Source organism: Lathyrus oleraceus, chromosome 1, assembly GCF_024323335.1.
Source record: "Lathyrus oleraceus cultivar Zhongwan6 chromosome 1, CAAS_Psat_ZW6_1.0, whole genome shotgun sequence".
NCBI lineage: Eukaryota > Viridiplantae > Streptophyta > Magnoliopsida > Fabales > Fabaceae > Lathyrus > Lathyrus oleraceus.
Genome location: NC_066579.1, coordinates 125982063 through 126002154, shown reverse-complemented (window position 1 = coordinate 126002154; position 20092 = coordinate 125982063).

Genomic DNA, 20092 nt, shown 5'->3' with positions numbered 1-20092 from the left:
TAATATGAAGTGGGATAACATTAAAGCATTAAGACTATTATGTCTACATAGACTGATGATCACATCTCATGGATCATGGATAAAGAGTTATCAAGTCTTAAACATAGGTATGAATATTAGGAGTAATATTTATACCGGATTGACCCGCTATGAGAATACTATATAGAAAGTTATGCAAAGTGTCATAAGTTATTCTCATGGTGATAATAGTGTATACCACTCTTCGACCTGAAACGACTATGGATCCTAGATGTAGAGTCGAGTGCTTTATTGCTGATCCAACGTTGTACGTAACTGGATAACCATAAAGACAGTTGATGGGTACTCCACGAAGCATGCTGAGGGACATGAGTGTCCTAGATGGAATTTGCCAATCCTGCGTAACAGGATAAATGTCTATGGGCCCAATATTGAACTGGACAAGGGTGACACGGTCTATACCTTGTGTTCAATATAGACATAAGGGAAAAGGGGTAATTATACACATAATTATTATCACAGGAGGTTTTGTCAGATCACGTGACATTTTCGTGACTTGGGTAGCAGTGATGTGTTGCGAGATACCACTCACTGTTTATTATGTTAAATGTGTGATTTAATATAATTGCCAACGTCGCGAAAACCTATAGGGTCACACACAAAGGACGGATTGATGAGAGATAAAATAATTAAGGAATATCGTAAGGTACGGTGTACTTAAGAAGAATACGAAGTATGGTAAGGTACCAAATACTTTAGTGATTTTGGCATATTATGAGATATGGGCCAAAATACATTTAAGTGAGCTTTTTGGCTTGAAGCCCACACAAGTGGTTCTATAAATAGAGCTCTTGTGCAGAAGCTTTGTATGGGAATACACACAACTGAAGCGTTGGAATTTCGTATCTCTCTTTCTCTCACTCAAAGCCTTCATTCACAACAGCTAGCACTGCGATTGAAGGAATTCGTTCGTGTGGACTGAGTAGAGACGTTGTCATCGTTCAACGTTCGTGATCGCCCCGTGGATCTGTATCAAAGGTTTTGATCATTATCAGAGATCTGCACCAAAGGTTTGAATCACCACAAGAGGTAACGATTCTATCACTGGTCATGGCCATTCGTAAGGATCATTAAAGGAGAAATTTTTTATATTCCACTGCGCCTTGGATGGCAATTATCCTTCACTAGAATCTAAGTCCAATTCTCCATTTCTTTGCATAGGGAAAGTCCTAGAAACTAGGTCCATTTCTTTGCATTTGGTCCATAATAATCAAAGCAAAAACACAAGCACAATAATATATACACAATTATGTGCTCAAGTGAGCAAAAGGCAAATGGCATTAACATAAACATGTGCTCAAGTGAGTAAAGAGAAAAGCAAGTGGATAATATGTGCAAGGATAGTAAATTGCATAAAAGTAAATTGCATCAAGTAAATGTTAATTGTCAATAGTTAGTATTAGTAGTTAGTGTGCCATAAGGCAAATTTAGCGCTATGTTAAGCAATCGTAATTGGACTTTTGTAGAATCACAACTATCTGAGGTCGGTCAATAATAATGTAGGCAACAACACAAGTTAGAAGTCTTGATTAGAGAACCAAGTTCCAACAACTTGCCACGCCAAAAAGAAAATGAGAATTGATCTTGTATTGGTTTAAGCCTTTTGCATGATTTAGAAGACAACCTATCCTTAATGCAAAGCCATTCACTTGATCAATTGATCAAGATGAATTAGATTTGAATCAATCAAGGAAGATTAAATCTCCCTAACCAATGCTAACTTATCAACCTTCAACTCATTGATCAAAAAGAAAATAAGAAGGAGATGGAGAATGGATAATGAGAATGGAAAGATCAAAATGCATAAGATGAAATAACATGTACCAATCCATATGTATTGACAAAATGACATTAAAAGTCAAAGTCAAACAATGAGAAATCAGAAATGAGATGAAGATTGGAGATCAAACAATAAGAAAAATATTTTTGGCATTTTTAATGTTAAAATAAACTTGAATTAAAAATAATGGAAAGGTCAAACTTCAAAATCACTTCAAATCAACCTTGAAAGGTCCAAGTAATTTATCCCAAGTTCAACAAGGTCAAACAAAGTTTGACAAAAATTTCAGCATTTTTAAAAGTCAGAAACTATTTTTAATCAATTAAAAATGAATAAAAATAACCTAATTGAACTAAAATCTCAAATAAATCTCAAATCAATTAAAAAATTGATGAGAATATTTTTCATAGATCCATCATCATTCAACTAGGTTAGGAAAATATTTTTGCATTTTTTGAATATCAAAAACTATTTAAAATGAATTAAAAATAACCAGAAAAGAGAAAATTCACAAAAAATATCAAATGACAAAATAAAAAAAAATTAAAAATCAGAAATAGAAACTAGAAATTATTTGGGAAATAATGCAATTGGTCCCATAATTTTTGGATTAAAAATGAAAGAGATATTGATTTTTGAAATAAAATGGAATTTAAGAAAATAAAAACAGAAATTAGAAATTGGAAAAAACGAGAGCCCTTGGATCTGAGCTCATTAATTGAGCTGCCAGATCCGAGGATCCAGAGGCGCGCGCACATGGTAATCCACGGTCAATGCAATCACATGGAAACCAAAGAAAAGTCATAATAAGCAATGGTCAGGATTCGATCTGGGAAACACATCCAATGGCCAGAATTCAAACTGGCAACAGGCGGCCACCGGAGCCACCTTCTTCTCCGGTGAGCCTCCAGATTCCGGTCAATTTTACAGGTTTTCAAACCTTAATGAAAATGCACGATCCTTATACCAAAATGAAGTTGGGGTGATGTACATCACCCCTGTAACCTTGAATCACACTCAATATTCCTATAAATGGAGAAATCTAAGGTGGAAGATTCAGGTATGCAAAATGCAGATCAAGGAACAGCAAAATTGAAGCTACCACTAGCTTGCCTCTCAAGTGAGGACTTCAGAAAACATTTTGGCCAAGCAAATAGATCACATAAATGAGAGATTCGAAGAAAATACCAGTTGAAGAGTAAGCTTGATTTCTGGAGAATTGGACTTGATTCTTTGCTTGCTTTACCAAAACAGAAGTTCAATGAGATGAATGATGAAGGTTTAGAAGCATTAGATCTAAGAATTCAACCAGATGAAGTTGAATTTTAGATCCGAAAAATTTGAGAAAAATGAAATTGCTTCTTTAGTGATGGCTATGGAGAGAATTCTGCAGCATTTCAGGTTGAATCAGGTGTGTAAAATGAATGGAATGAGGTCTCTATTTATAGAGGAAGTGGCAAGGAGAATGTGATCAATCCGTGTGCATGGCATGTGGAGCTTCATTGCATGGGCTTGCATGATCATGCACAAGGCCCAAAAACAATGCCAAATGAATTATGAGCATCAGCCAAATGAAATTAGATGTGTGACTTGCAAGGCAATTGCTTATGTACCAAGATTTCAAGTGAATTCCTCATTTGTACCTAAACATTCATCTCTTTGAAAGTCCCAATGAAAAAATCCAAACATGATCATGTGAGTAATGGTTATGTTGGGCAAAAATCCATTTGAAGTGTGGAAATTTATGAAATTTGAGTTTAAAGTGCAAAGTGCATGACATGTCAAGGCAAAGTTTCTAAAATTGGCCAATTTTCAAGCCCCTATGTTTTGATGATGCAAGCCTCAGATGGAAAAACCTCCAACATAAAAGTTATAGATATTTTCAAGACAATCAAAATAGACTTAAAGTTTGCATCACTTGGAATTTTTATGAAAGAGTTATGGGCACTTGAAATTAGACTTTTTTGACTTTCAATGCATTTGGTCAAAAATGACCTATAATGTCTTGCATTATCACATGTATTTCCTTTGAGATTTTGAAATTTTGTTCAACATAATATTTGAAGACATCTTAAGCTTTCCAATGCATTTTATCCCACCTCAAAATCATAAAAAATGAATGAGTTGTGTCCTTGGGAAGTTGACCCACAATTAGGGTTTCAGTCAAAATGACCCATAATGTATTGGAATGGAAGATGGCCTTCCAAGCTTCAAATCAAATTTTGATGAACATGAAAGTTGTTCATATTGTTCTTACGAACACTTTTTCTTTTGGAATCATCTCCATTTGACCAATACATCAAAATTTAGGTCTCAGTGCATTTCAAAATAGTCAGATGAATTGACTGATCAACTTCTCAAGTCCATGACTCATATCTTGAGGAATTGATGATTGAGGACACTCAAATAAGTTCAAATATGCATGAAATGATGAATTAAAGAACTTCCCTTGATTATTTTTGACCATGGGTTGAGGTTGCTTCATGAGCAAGGCATTATGGTGCACAGATGAATTAGGATTTCCTTGAAGAACAAGACCTCAAGCCCTTTGACTTGCTTTGATCAAAATGATGAATTGAGGTACTAGGGAGGCACATTTGATGGATGAGAGATTTGGGAACCATTACCATGCTTTCTATCATCTCTTCTTGACCATGTCTTTGTACCAATGATCTCCTAGAAGCTTTGGACCTTGTGATTGCTCAAGCTACAAACAAAAGATGTTAGTGGCATATTTTTGTGCTTTTGGTTAGTAAAAAAAATGAGAAAAGCAGTGATATACAATTCAAGCATGCTTGGTGATCTCAAACCACTCACAAGGAGTCTCCCCCAAAGGCAAAGGGAACCAAGATGCTAATGATCCTTGAGGCCATGCAAGATGCAATATTATGATGCCATGAGGGATCTTAGGGACAAAATTAAGGTCTTACATACCCCATTCCTCTTCACATTAAAACCCTAGAAAACTCAGTTTGAGGACATTTGAAGCTATAATCATTTAATCGGATATGGATTCACATCCATTGTAGATTACTTAACTTGGATGCTCATTCATCTCCCGTTATTTCTTGTAAAGAAAGCTACCATGGTTATGGGTAGCTAAATCCTTTTGTATCAAGGTTAGATGTAGCCAATCTAAACTAGCATGTATTTATTTTGATCTTTTGTATGTGAACAACTTTATGATCAATATAGATGATAGGGTTTGTTTCTATCTTATATGTGTGATTTAAATCATTGTTGAGAAACATCTTTTAAGTCTTGACCTAAGTTTATCATCTATCAAAGAATAAGTCTAGACATGGAAGTGAAGTTTGATATTCACTTTGTATCAGATCATTAATGTTTTTTATATTGTTTAATAGGTTAATAAATCATCGATTAAACAATACCGTAAATATCGCAATATCGTCTTAGACATGAGCGATATAGATGAGCAATACGTGGTTATGTTGACTATAAATGAAGTTCACTTGCTTGATTAATCGAATACATACAAAATAGGTTGATGAAATCTAGTCTTGATATTCCTTTTAAACGATAATCTTTCTAATCTTTTATCATTGCTACAAAAACTAGTGAATGTTACTTTTACCAATCAAAATAAAATTTGAAACCCTTACTCAAAACATTATTAAACTATAGAACGACGGTAATATCGCACCAATATCTATAGAGACGATAAAATAAACACTCAACTAAAAATATTTTCAACAACAATCATTCATATACTTAGTCATGCATAAGAGAAATAATTACTAGCTAATAACAGAATATGTAAAATTCTACTAACACAAAATATCACTCCAAAAGGGCTAGATATCTTTCCCCGATGCTCCAGCATGTGAGCATATCATTAGTACATACCTAGATAGTCAGTACTAAAAAAATAACCGTGTTACCTCAGAAACATCATACTACTCCCCCTTTTTTTTCCATAATTTGACATTGGGTTAGTATGTCAAATAACACCTAGATGTCAGTCATGCATAGGTTAGTATGTTAGCACATACACAACCAAGAAAATGAGTAGAATAAACAAAACAACCTCAATAGATGCACAAGCATTAGATATATTATTGTAATAAAGTTTCGAGAGGATATAAAGCTTTTGCAACTATAAAAAAATGCCAATATACAAGGTCCAGAAACATCTAATCTAGAACACTTAAACTTATTCTTCAATCCATCCTCTTCAGTTCTTGCAAGTAATCCAGTACTCATTAGCATTTGAGTCAGAATCATGTTTTTAAACATGTATCTTCTTCAAAGCCTTCATTTAGTGAAAATGCCTTACCAGTTGTAGAAGATCCAACAGATGATCCACCAGATGTATCTCCTCCTTTTTCATAAGAATAGGAACCAATCCCCTTGATCTTCTTTTCCTCAGCCTCATGGAACCTTTCAATAGCTTTCATGATAGACATTCCCTTGTTAGATGGTCTCTTCTTTGCATTTAGATACTTATGGATAATATTGAAGGAGACACATAGATGTGGTAGAGAATAGAAGGTAGAAAGATGAATATACCATAAGATTGAGGTTATTACATGTAATGAAGATCCATATAAAAGGAGGTTTAGAAACAAAAGAATTCTGCATTGTTTCGTGTGCAATACAGATTGTAGCGGTAAATTTATGACCATTAAGCTATGGATAAACTTAACATCAATAACACCAGAGCCGCAACCGGGCTTTTATTATTTCCAAATGAAAAGGGAAAAGTACGAACAAAACCCAAAGAAAAGAAGTTTTCAAATCAAAACAAATAAAATGCTAGAGATTATAGGTAAGGGGGTTGGTTACACAGAGGGAAGGTGTTAGCACCCAAAGTGTCCTAGGTGTAGCGGGGTATTCGTTACCATTAGAGATATTGATTAAATCTAAGGTAAATCATACAAGTCGATTCGCCACCACACTTCTATTTATCCAAAGGAATGGTTAGAAAGCGAACAAAAACCTAAAAGTTTTATCGAATAAAAAACTAGTAAAAATGTCAGAGATCGGGGTAAGGGGGTTGGTTATGCAATGAGAAGGTTTTAAGCACCCAAAACATCCTAGGTACTCCTAGGGAGACCTTTTCACATTTGTTGTAAGGTTGGTATTTTGTGAAAATTTATTTGTGCAAACATGATTGAAGAGATAAGAAGAGAATATACAAGTTTATTTACATTTTGTGTTTGGATGGATAAACCCATTGCCTACGTACCATCTTAAAAAAGATTAGGATCAAAACCTCGTAGTTCGGGGTAAAAATCTCAAAATGAGTTGGTGGATTGGTTGGTCCAAAAGCCTTAAGGTCTTTTGTTATCCAAGGGAGAAAACTCAACCTAAAACCACAAATCCACCATGTGAGGATAGCTTCAACATGCTAGTGAGGGGTTAACCCTATAATAAGCATGGAAGACTCATTGTCCATCACTAAGGATATAGGTGAGTATTACATCTACCTCAAGGATAACTCAAACCTAATAGCTAAAGGTTATGAAAGGTTTTGATTAAGGAAGTGGCCATTGAAACCACAAAAGTATTTGAATGAGTTATATTTACCAATGAAAAGTATTTACAAAATATGGTCAAAGTTGATTTAAAAGTTCAATTCAAAATAAGTGTTATGAAAAGAAAATTTGAAAATCAAAAGCATAAGGCTTAGGTTTCTAATGTATGAAAACAAATGTTAAATGTTTGCACAAAAGTTTTGGCTTGGGTTAGAGTGGAGGGAAGAAGAAGAATGGCTAAAGTCCTAATCATACAAGAGGTAAGGGATAAGAGAACAAGACCACAAATGGAGTTCCTCTCTTGAGATCATAGTGATAATCCAAGTAGCTCCCATCCTTTGGAATATGCAAGCAAGACCAACAAACATTCAAGCAATCAAGCACACAATCACAACAAGCTCCTAGGAATCTTCCAATGGCTTTTAGATCTCTCTCTCTTAGAGGCTCATGGCAATGGTTCCTCAATTAGGCTCAATGTTGGAATCCCTAGCACAAGAACGCACACATTAAAAAGTTCTATCAAACAAATCAAGAATGAACAAACAAGAGTTTAAAAATTGGTCCTTTCAAAGTTCTCTTCAACATTTATAGCATTCTAAAGGCCCAATGCCTAGTTGCTCTTTGACTTTTATAGCACTCTAAAGGCTCAATGCCTAGTTGCTCTTTGACTCCACATTTTGCATAGGGAAAGTCCTAAAGTCTAAGTCCATTTTGTCCATTTCCTTGCATTTGGTCCACAACAATCAAAACAAAACACAAACACAATAATATATACACAATTATGTGCTCAAGTGAGCAAAAGGCAAATTGCATTAACATAAACATGTGCTCAAATAAGCAAAGAAAAAAGTAAATGAATAATATGTACAAGAATAGTAAATTGCATAAAATTAAAGAACAAGAATTAAATGTTAATAGTTAATGTTAGTAGTTAGTGTGCCATAAGGCAAATTTAGCGCTATGTTAAGCAATCATAATTGGACTTATGTAGAAGTCGCAACTATCTGAGGCCGGTCAATAATAATGTAGGCAACAACACAAGTCAGAAGTCTTGATTAGTGAACCAAGTTCCAACAACTTGCCATGCCAAAAAAAGAAGATGAGAAATGATCTTGTATGGGTTTAAGTCCTTTACATCATTTAGGAAGCAATCTATCCTTAATGCAAAGTCATTCACTTGATCATTTGATCAAGATGAATTAGATTTGAATCAAGGAAGATTAAACCTCCCTAATCAATGTTAATTTATCAACCTTTAACTCATTGATCCAAAATAAAAGAAGAAGAAGAAGAAGAAGATGAATAATGGAGATGAAGAATTAAAGTGCATGAAATGAAATGGAATGTACCAATCTATTAAGAGTTGACCAAAGACATTGAGGATCATGGTCAAACAATCAAAAACAGAAATGGGATGAAGATTGGAAGTCAAGAAATAAACAAAATATTTTTGGCATTTTTAATATTTAAAAATAAACTTGAATTAAAATATTAAAGAAATGTCAAACTTCAAATCAACTTTGAAAAGTCCAAGTGAATTATCCCAAGTTCAACAAGGTCAAACAAAGTTTGACAAAAAATTTCAGCATTTTTAAAAGCCATAAACTATTTTTAATCAATTAAAAATGAATAAAAAATAAGGTAATTGAACTAAAATCTCAAATAAATCTCAAATCAATTAAAAAATTGATGAGAATATTTTCATAGATCCATCATCATTCGAAGAGGTTAGGAAAAATATTTTTGTATTTTTTGAATATCAAAAACCATTTAAAATGAATTAAAAATAACCATAAAAGAGAAAATTCACAAAAAATATCAAATGATAAAATAAAAAATATTAAAAATCATTTTTAAAAACTAGAGTTAAAAAGAGAAATAGTGCAATTGGTCCCATATTTTTTTGGAATTAAAATGAAAGACATAAATGAGAGGACTTCAGCCAAGCAAAAGGACACAAGAAACAAGCTATAAATGAAGAGTTTTGAAGCAAATAAGTTCTGATATCCACCTTTGAAATGCAGATCTTGAGAGCACGATTCTCCTCAACTAATGCTTGCAGTAGGATCTAGTGATGAAGATGAAGCAAGGCCAAGGAATTGTAGGTCTGAAAATCAACCAAGGTAGTTGAAATTCAGATCTGAATTTTTAAGGAGAAAGTGAAAATTCCTTTGAGTGTGGTTATGGATTTCAATCTTGCAGCATTTCAGGCACCTTCAGGTTGCCAATTGAATGAAATGGTGCTTCTATTTATAGATGAAAATGCAAGGCAAGGGTGATCAAACTCATGTGCATGAAGTTGGGTCCTCCATGCATGGGTCTGTACAGGCGCATGTGAGGCCCAAACTCAATTGCATTTGCTTGCTGATGATCAAACAAATTGAAATGGATGTGCAGTTTGCAAGGCATTGGCTTGTGCATGGAAATTTAACATGAAATGCATAATTGGTCACAAAACTTCACCTCTTCGAAAATGCCACTTGAAAAATTGAAACATAGGCATGTGGGTAATGGTTGGAAAGGTCTTGACATGAGGAACAAATGTTATGTTTAACAAAAACTCATTTGGAGTGCGGAAATTTATGAAAACAGACCTTGAAGTTCAATGCACAAAATATGCCTTTGAGAAATTTGTCAAAAAGAACCAACTTCAAGCCCTTCTGTTTTGATGATGCAAGCTTCAAATGATAAAACCTTCAACATGAAAGTTGTATATCTCTTCAAGACAATAAATTTTGACTTAAATTTTGCATCATTTGGATTTTTGATGAAGAAGTTATGGGCACTTGAAGCTGGACTTTTTTACATTTCAATGCATTTGGCCCAAAGTGACCTATAATGTTTTGCATTATCACATGTATTTATTTTGAGATTTTGAAATTTTATTCAACATAACATTTGAAGTAAACACAATAAACTTTCCAATTCATTTTGTTACACCTCAAAATCATAAGAAAATGAATGAGTTATGTTCTTGGGAAGTTGACCCAAAATAAGGGTTTCAGTCAAAATGACCTATAATGTCCTGGAGTGGATGATGACCTTACAAGATTTAAATCTAATTTTCATGAACATGAAAGTTGTTCATATTTTCCTTAAGAACATTTTTTCTCTTGGGATCATCTCTATTTGACCAACACATAAAACGTTAGGTCTCAGTGCATTTCAAAATAGTCAGATGAATTGACTGATCAACTTCTCAAGTCCACAACTCATATCTTGATGAATTGATGATTGAGGACACTCAAATAAGTTCAAATATGCATGAAATTATGAATTAAAGAACTTCCCTTGATTGTTTTTGACCATGGGTCGGGGTTGCTTCATGAGCAAGGCACACTTGGTACCCAGATGAATTAGGGTTTCCTTGGGACACAACCTCAAACCCTTTGACTTGCTTTGATCAAAATGATGAATTGAGATACTAGGGAGGCATATTTGATGGATGAGATCTTTGGGAACCATTGACATGCTTGCTTTCATCTTCTTATGGCCATATCATTGCACAAAGGATCACCTAGAAGCTTTTAGATCTTGTGACTGCTCAAGCTACAAACAAAAGATGTTAGTGACATATTTTTGTGCTTTTGGTTAGTAAATAAAATTAGAAAAGCAATGATATACAATTCAAGCATGCTTGGTGATCTCAAACCACTCACAAGGGGTCCCACCCAAAGGGAAGAAGCCAAGATGCTCATGATCCTTGAGGCTTGGCAAATGCAATGTTATGATGCCATGAGGGATCTTAGGGCCAAAATTGGGGTCTTACACTAGGTAATCTTAGGGAGCCCTTTTTTATGTGTGTATGTATTTTTAGTATAAAATGATGTTTTCAATAAATAGAGTGTGGGGATGAGAAAAGAATTCATTAATTATATTTTTTGTGTTTGGAAACACCTTCGGACTTGTGCCTACGTACTAACATAAAATGAGGAATCAAAACCTCGTAGTTCGTGGTATCAATTTCAAAATGAGTGGATTACTTTTAACAAAAATTTAAATTTAAAATAGGCACAAAAAGCCCACAATTTTGAATGAGTGTTAGTTCTTTTTGTTTTTTAAAATTTTAAGTCAATATGGTTAAATTCATTTACAAGTTTTACTTCAGAAAAAGAGTTTGAAATTGCAATTGTATAAGGCCAAAGTTTCTAATTTGCAAAAGAGTCTAAGTTAGAAATCACAAGCAAATAAGATTTTGAAAAGGGGAAGAGATTTGAAATTTAAGAAATGGAAGGAGATGAAGAGACTAATCCTAAGCAAAAAATTAAAAGTTAAGAGTTAAAAAGATCTGACCAATGGGATGCAATCCAATAGACAAGAATGTCATATAGAAACCCACTTTTCCTTTGGACTTTAGAATCAAGCAAATACCAATGAACAAGCAAGATGAAGATCAAGGCATCAAATAAAGATAGTCACATCCAAGCTAGCAACTTCAGTAGTCCTCTTCATAATCTTCCCCCCATGTATCAGATGACATACTCCTTGAATGACTCAGAATAAGGAATTAGACACAGGTTCAAAGTAACATTTGCATCAAGACCATGTAGCAGATAAACTCACGTGGATCTTAACACTTGCGTTAGATGAGAATTCAAATCGCAAGAACTTGGTTTCAGAAATGTTGGCATTGGCCAAATCCTTTTGCATAGAGAATGTTGCCTAATTCTAAGTCCAAAGCTCAGATCAAATCCAACAGTCTACACAAACATTTTTTAGGGTTTTTTTTTGTTATTAAGTATTTTAAGGACCTAAGACACCAGACACAAACAAGGTACACAAACAAGTATATATAATCACAATATATGGCTCAAGTGAGCAAAGTGAAAATGACATTAAAATAAACAAGTTAAATGATATGTAAAATGGAAAATGGTAAGTGGCTTGAATTTAAATTGCATAAAGTAAATGACTTGAAATTTAAAGCAATTATAATATAAGTTAGTCAAAGGTTTGTTGATTAGATGTTAGTGAAGTTTTGCTTTTCAATTGTTTAAGTCATTCTTTGGAGACTACTCAACCCTCTATTCACAAGCATGGATCCTTGAACCAAGACATCTTCCAAAGGAATTAAAAAAGGCCAAGTTTCCATACAATACCATGAAAGGGGAGAGACTTACAATCTCGCTTACTAGAATGCGATATTTTTGGGTCAGAATTTAGCGCTATGTTAAGCAATCGTAATTGGACTTATGTAGAAGTCACAACTATCTGAGGTCGGGCAATATAAATTTTGGTGTTAACGTATGTTAGAGATATGGTACAATGAACCATACTCCTAAAACATACCACACTCAACAAAAGAAAATGATCCAAGGATGGACCTAATCTCATCCATACTTGTATTGGATCATCTAACACAAAGTTATTGATGAACCAATTAGCCTTAGGATATTGAGATGTCATTGGTCAATGAAAGGGATGGGATAGAATGGGATTGAAGATGAAGAGGTAGGGGAAATGAGACAAACCCAAATTGGTCATGGGAGGAATTTTATCAAATTAAAATCATTCATTCATTTTGGGAGATGAAATGTACTTTTCATCAATCCCCTAAATCCAATGATTTTAATCCAACAAAAGTCAAATCAACCTTGACCAAGGCCCAAACACATAGTCAAACTTCACAAGTCAATAAAAATGGCTCAACATAATTTCTACACAATTAAACAATTAAAAGTCAAATTAAAATGCATTAAATTAAATTATGTTTGATCAAAAACCTAAAACCTCTTCAAAACACCAAATAAATGGCCAAGAGATTTATCATAGGTCAAGCAAGCTCAAAGGACCTTGGGGATAAAAATTCATTATTTTTGAAAAGTCAGAAGTATTTTTAAACAAATAAAAAAATGCACAAAAACAATTAAATCATGAAAAATATCAATATTGATCCAAAAAATAATTTTAATTCAGAAAATGAAAGATAAAAGTATTTGAATTTGTTTGGTGAAAGTCCCATATTTTATTGATCAATAATGAAATTAATATGAATTAATGAAAAATAAGCAATTAAATGGAAAATTCAGAAATTCAAAAAAAACGTGAGCCATCTGATCTCCCTCATTAATTGAGGTGGCAGATCAGATGGATGAAAATGCACGTTCCATGTGTACATGAGTCAACTGTCCCACACACGTTGTAATTACTTTGGATGGATGAGATTAGAAGTTGTGGATCAGATCAAAGGGTTCTAGACAAGCCATCACACCACCAGAGCCCTAGCTCTGGTCATCTTCTCCGGTCAGGACCACCAGACTGGTCCAAGCTCAACTCAAAGAAAAATGGAAAATAAGTACATTATTTGAAGGAAAAATGCTCATGAGCACGAATCTGGCCTCAATTTTGTTCAATCCCAAGTATATAAAAAGATACAGGGATTTGAATTTTGAGGATCATGAACTGAGTTGCTTCGATTTGACCTCAAAGCAACTCAATCTTCTTGCCTATATTGGTAAGACTTCAGACAACCAAAAATCAAAAAGAATAATGGATAATTGAGGGAGAATCGAAGAGATGAAAAATCTGAAAATTCACCTTCAATGGAACTTCAGATTGACACGATCTTGCTTCCAATTATGCCTGGCCTTGCTTCAGAAGCTTGATGGAAGAGAAATAGATCAAGGAAAGGGATGGACTCTTGGATTTTAAATCTTAAAATAAATGGAGAATTGAAACTCGAATTTCAAAGAAAATCCTCAAGTTTATCCTTCAATGGTGAGGGTTTGTGGTTGTAGATTCAAAGCTTGGACATGAGGTCCTCAATTCTGAGCAATGAGGGTCTTATTTATAGGCCATGAGATTGATTTTCACACACTTTCAATTTTGGAAAAATTTGAAATTCAATATTGCATGGATGCATGGCCGTGCATTAGGCCCATGAGATGATGTATTCTGATCCATAATCCAATGTTCATCATGCTGAAATCATGTTGGAAGCTCGTGCAAGTGTGTGTGGAAAATGGAACTTGAAATTATCCAAATGGTGCTTCAACTTACACCCATGTGTAAGTCCTTCAATTTTGATCCAAATGAGATGATCTTGGATGTTTTGGAAAGGTGAGATCAAGGGGAACAACTTTCATGTTGAACACCTTTTCATTTGAATCTTGGATCGTGATGAATTTTGAGTTGAAAGTTTTGGAAATAAAACATATTTAAAAAATTTCTAAGTCCCAAGTCAAATGTTCACTTCTTCCACCTTGAATAACTTTTTCTATGGACTTCAAATGAGAAAAGTTCCTTCATCAAAGTTGTGGCTTTTTCAAACCTCTTAAATTTGGTCACAAATTTTATCCCATTTTGATTTGGTATGAAGGAGTTATGCATTTTAGAAGTTGAGGAAAATCATGTATTCAATGGTATTGGCCTAAAATGACCTATAATGTTTCCTCTTGGAACATGCATTTGCAAGTTGAATTTGCACTTACTCAAAACATAAAAGTTGAAGTAGACATATTGAAGTTGATCATGAAATTTGAATGGCTTTCATATAACACAAATTGAATAAGTTATGGTCTTGAGAAGTTGACCTCCAAACTAGTGTTCAGACAAAATGACCTATAATCGTTTACCATAAAAAATGACTTTACAAGCAAAATGAGCTCTTTACATAAACATGAAAGTTGTTTGTAATGTAACTTAGAGTAACTTTTCCCTTGGAATCATTTTAATATGACAAACATTGTAGGAGATAGGGTCTAGGGAACCCCAGTTTTGACTAGTTGACTTTCTCTAGTCAACCACCATGAAACAACTTGTTAGCTTGGAATTCTCTTGACTTTTGGGACTCATGGATAAATATTTTATCAAATGTTGAAGAAAATTGTTGAAGAAGTCACACAAGATACCTAGATGAATCAGGGCTTCCAAGGCAAACAAACTCCAAACTCTTGATGATTTCTTGATCAAAATAATAAATAAGGAACATGGGGATCTATATATGATGTATAGAGCCAATGTGAACCATTTCTTGATGGAGCTCCTTGCATTGAGGGTATCAAACCCTATATATGAGCTTGATAGATCATAGGTGAGCATACACACTACCTACAGAAGAGTTAAATTATACAATGACATATTTTGGTATTTTGGTTAGTAAACAAAGAAAAATAAAGTATGATACAATCAAATGTGCTTGGTGATCTCTCCCAATGCAAACCCAATGAATGAGGGGTGAGGAGGATGCCAAGTTATGATCCCAATGCTAATGCATATGATGGGATAGCATGAGGGATCTTAGGGTCAAATTGGGGTCTTACAGCTGCCCCTATTTAAGGACGTTCTAACTGAGGAGATACAGGTTAAAATCTTGGTATCGAATCAGTAGAATGGACTTAAATAACAACAATAGGAACAAGTTTTGGTCCCTAATATACCTCATGATGCATATGATATGGATGTTAAAAATAATCTTTGTGGGAAAATGTTGCCACAAAGGAAAAGAATCCGGAGAGACTGAAAGTCTGCAGGAGCATAATGCGTTCTATAAGGAACACTCACTGGAAAGACAGAGACTCTAGGGGATAAAAAGGTTGTGCGTAGGCCAGGCTACGACTTAAAATTGTTGGGGGACACGAGGGTTTCCATGAAAATAAACCAATGGAAAGACTCAGCCGGGGATAAAAGAAAAAATCTACAGGGGAAACGGGTAAATCAGGACAAAACTGAAATACTCGATACAAACAGGGGATGGCGATTTCACTAATGAAATACGCACTCAAGCTCGACTGGGGAGAAAATGAACTTCAACATAGAAGTAACAGAAGTATATTATCCACTACCGACTACTGGGTAAGGATATAACAAAACCTGACAGAGAGGACATTCGTTACCGGTTAGGGTAAACATATCAAGGATGAATCGTTGAGGGAAAACTGAAGGTGTATTCATTACCAGTTACTGGGAAGAATAAACTATCGGGGAAAAGCCAAAATAGGATTTACAACTACCGGTTACTGGGCAGAAGACCAAAGAGAGAGAATATTTGTCACTGATTAAAATGAACATTTCAAAGACAGACTCAAAGGGAAGAATATCCGTCATTAGTTAAGATGAACATATCAAGGATAGACTGTCGGAAAAAGTAGGAATTACATCTACCAGTTACTGGATAGAATATCGAAAGAGAGAATATTCGTCACCGGTTAGGATGAACATATCAAGGATAGACTCTGAGGGGAGAAAATAGGAATTATATATATCAGTTACTAGATAGAAAACAAAAAAAGAGGATATCCGTCACCGGTTAGGATGAACATATCAAGGATAGACTCCGCAAAAGGGGAAGCAGGATTTATAAGTACTCGTTATTAGGCAGAAGACCGAAAAGAGGAGGAAATCCATCATCGGTTAGGATGAACATATCAAGGATTAACCCTATGGGGAAAATAGGGATTACAACTACCTTTTTATTGGGTAGAATACCAAAACTAGAATATCCTTCATCGGTTAAGATGAACATATCAAGGATAGACTCAAAGCAGGGGAATAAAGTATCTATCATTAGTTAGGATGAACATATCAAGGATAGACTTCCTGGGGAAGCGTGAAAACGAATCCGCTGGGGAGAAAAAAGGAAATAGGTTACTTTTACCGGGTATTGGGAAAAAGTAAAATATCCACAAGTTGAGAAGACTATTACCAGTTACTGGGTAACAGACTGTCAGGAGACCAAAAACATCTATCTAGGAATGATCTAGAAAGAAAAGGTTGATCAAAGACTCAACCCAATGAAGAAATAACTCAGGGGGAGTGGTTCCATCTAGATGATTAATTGGGAGGAAGCTGAAATAATAATCATCCACGAGGGAGTAACTCAGTGGGGAACGAGAAAGGTTAAATTCTTTCTACTTAAGGGGCTGGCACTCTACAATTGAAAGAGGACAGACACACTGAAACTGCGCAGGGGGAAAGATACCACCATAGCAGAGGATAAGAGAAATAATGAATCACAAAGTACAATAATGTAATAATGTAATCTATGAATATATATATATATATATATATATATATATATGATTATGCTGACAAAATAATCACAAAGGATACAAACGTCACCAATCTGAATCATCAATACAACACTCAACCAATCTCAACAGGAGGGAATCAACTAGAGAAAGAGAGGTAAAGGACAAACGTGATTTATCCATCACAAAGGCTCAACCCTGGCTGGGGAAAAGAGAAAGATCTGTCGAGGATCTGCACCATTAACTGCGGGGAATTTTAGGTCAACACCATATCAGATGGGAGAAAACCTTGTAGAGGATCAGAGAAATTTCTCAAGAATCAGTGCTAATTGAAATCCGCTGGCGACTTGAGAGGAAACAAAATTTATGCTAGATCTATGCAAACTGCTGAGAAAATGCACCATCAAAACGAATGAGGCAATTATAAACTCAGTTGGGGGAAACAACAAAACTCGGCTGGAGATGCTGAAATGTTGCTGGGGAGGAAACAAAGATCACACCAACTGCTTGGGGAAAACCATCAATGCTTCTCATTTTAAGGTTCCACTGTTCTCAGACCGCTGTTGACATTCCTTAAATGAAATTGATTGCTTTTTAAAGTAACTGCTTTTATTATTTTAAGAAAACATGATTTTGATTTAAAAATTCAATTTCAAAATGATCATCATAAAAATTAATTATGTTTGGCTGAAATAAAAAAGAGTAGAAACAATTGGATAAAAGCTTGACTTTATTTAACAGAATGGTAGTCTGTAATTAACAAGACTCCATAGATCTTTACAAAAGTTGAAAAATGGTAATTTACATGGAAAATGGCTACATTGAATACAATGATCGCTAATCCTTCTATCGACTTTGATATCTATTGTGCTCTTGGATTTGGTTGAAGATGAATCAGAACCAAATGTCGTGCTCAAGAATGTCTTCAAGACTGAAGATCAACAGGATGCAATTACTTGCCATAATCCTTAATTTTTGCATAAATTGCCCCAATGTGGGGTACTCAATTTATCGGGATAATTTTTTGTTTTATGTCTCTAACTTTTCCTGGATCTCCCTTTCAGGTTTTCAATCCACCGAGACGCTTATTTTTGCCAAATTCTCCCTTTTGGGTTTTCGACTTAGAGAGTTGTTCTTTTCTTTTTTAGGCGATGTATTTCTTGATTGCATCGACATTCACAGAACAAGTGAACTCTTCACCATTCATAGTTGTAAGAATCAAAGCACCGCTTGAAAAAGCTCTCTTAACAATATATGGGCCTTCATAATTAGGAGTCCATTTTCCCCTAGCATCCGGTTTGAAAGATAAAATCTTCTTGAGCACAAGGTCACCTTCTCTGAACATACGAGGTATGACCTTCTTATCAAAAACTTTCGTCATTCTTTGTTGATATAACTGACTATAGCACATGGCAGTTAACCTCTTTTCTTCAATCAAATTTAGTTGATCTTATCTAGTTTGGCACCATTCAAATTCTGTCAACTTGGCTTCCATCAAGACACACAATGATGGGATCTCAACCTCCACTGGGAGAACCAATTCCACGCCATAAAGAAGTGAGAAAGGGGTTGCCCCTGTTGAAGTGGGGATGGACGTATGATACCCGTGCAAAGCAAATGGGAGCATCTCATGCCAATCCTTGTGCGTTACAACTATCTTCTAAATGATCTTCTTGATGTTCTTATTCGCAGCTTCAACAGCCCCATTAATCTTAGGTCTGTAGGGAGAAGAATTATGATGTGCAATCTTGAAGTCTTTGCAAAGAGCTTCCACCATATTATTATTCAAGTTTGACCCATTATCAGTAATGATCTTACTTGGCATACCATAAAGGCATATAATCTAATTCTTGATAAACCTCACAATAACTTGCTTGGTTATATTTGCATATGATGTTGCTTCAACCCACTTTGTGAAGTAGTCAATAGCCACCAGAATGAAACGATGTCAGTTTGACGCTTTGGACTCAATCATGCCAATCATATAAATTCCCCACATGGAGAATGGCCATGGGGAGGAAATAACATTCAATAGTGTCAGAGGAACATGAATCTTATCTGCATATATTTCATACTTGTGGCATTTCTTCACAAACTTGCAACAGTCAGATTCCATTGTCAGCCAATAGTAACGTGCTCTCAACATCTTCTTATCCATAGCATGCCCATTGGGATGAGTACCAAAGTAACCTTCATGGACTTCAGTCATCAACGGGTCTGCTTCGTGTCTATCCACCCATCTGAGCAGAACCATATCGAATTTTCTTTTGTATAGTACATCACCATTCAGGTGGAAGTTGCCAGTTAATCTTCTCAAAGTCTTCTTATCTTTTAAAGATGCCCCAGACGGGTAAATCTGACTTTGGAGAAAACATCTAATATCAAAATACCATGGCTTTTCATTCTTGAACTCTTCAACAGCAAACAGATGAGCTGGCCTATCAAGATGCATCACAGTCAAATAGGGAACTTCATTCTAGAACTTCACCACAATCATCAAAGCCAACATTGCAAGAGCATCTGCCATCCGGTTTTCATCTCAAGGGAAATGATGAAACTTAACCTTTGTAAAGAAATTTGAAATCCTCCTCGCATAATCTCTATATGGTATCAAACTGTGTTGATTTGTTTCCCATTTATCTTTGATTTGATTCACAACCAAAGCTGAATCTCCATAGACGTCCATATACTAGATTCTGAGATCATTGGCCTCTTCAAGCCCCATAATACAAGCTTCATTCCCAGCCATATTGTTTGTACACTTGAAAGTTAACCTAGATGTAAACGGAAAATACATGCCTTGAAGA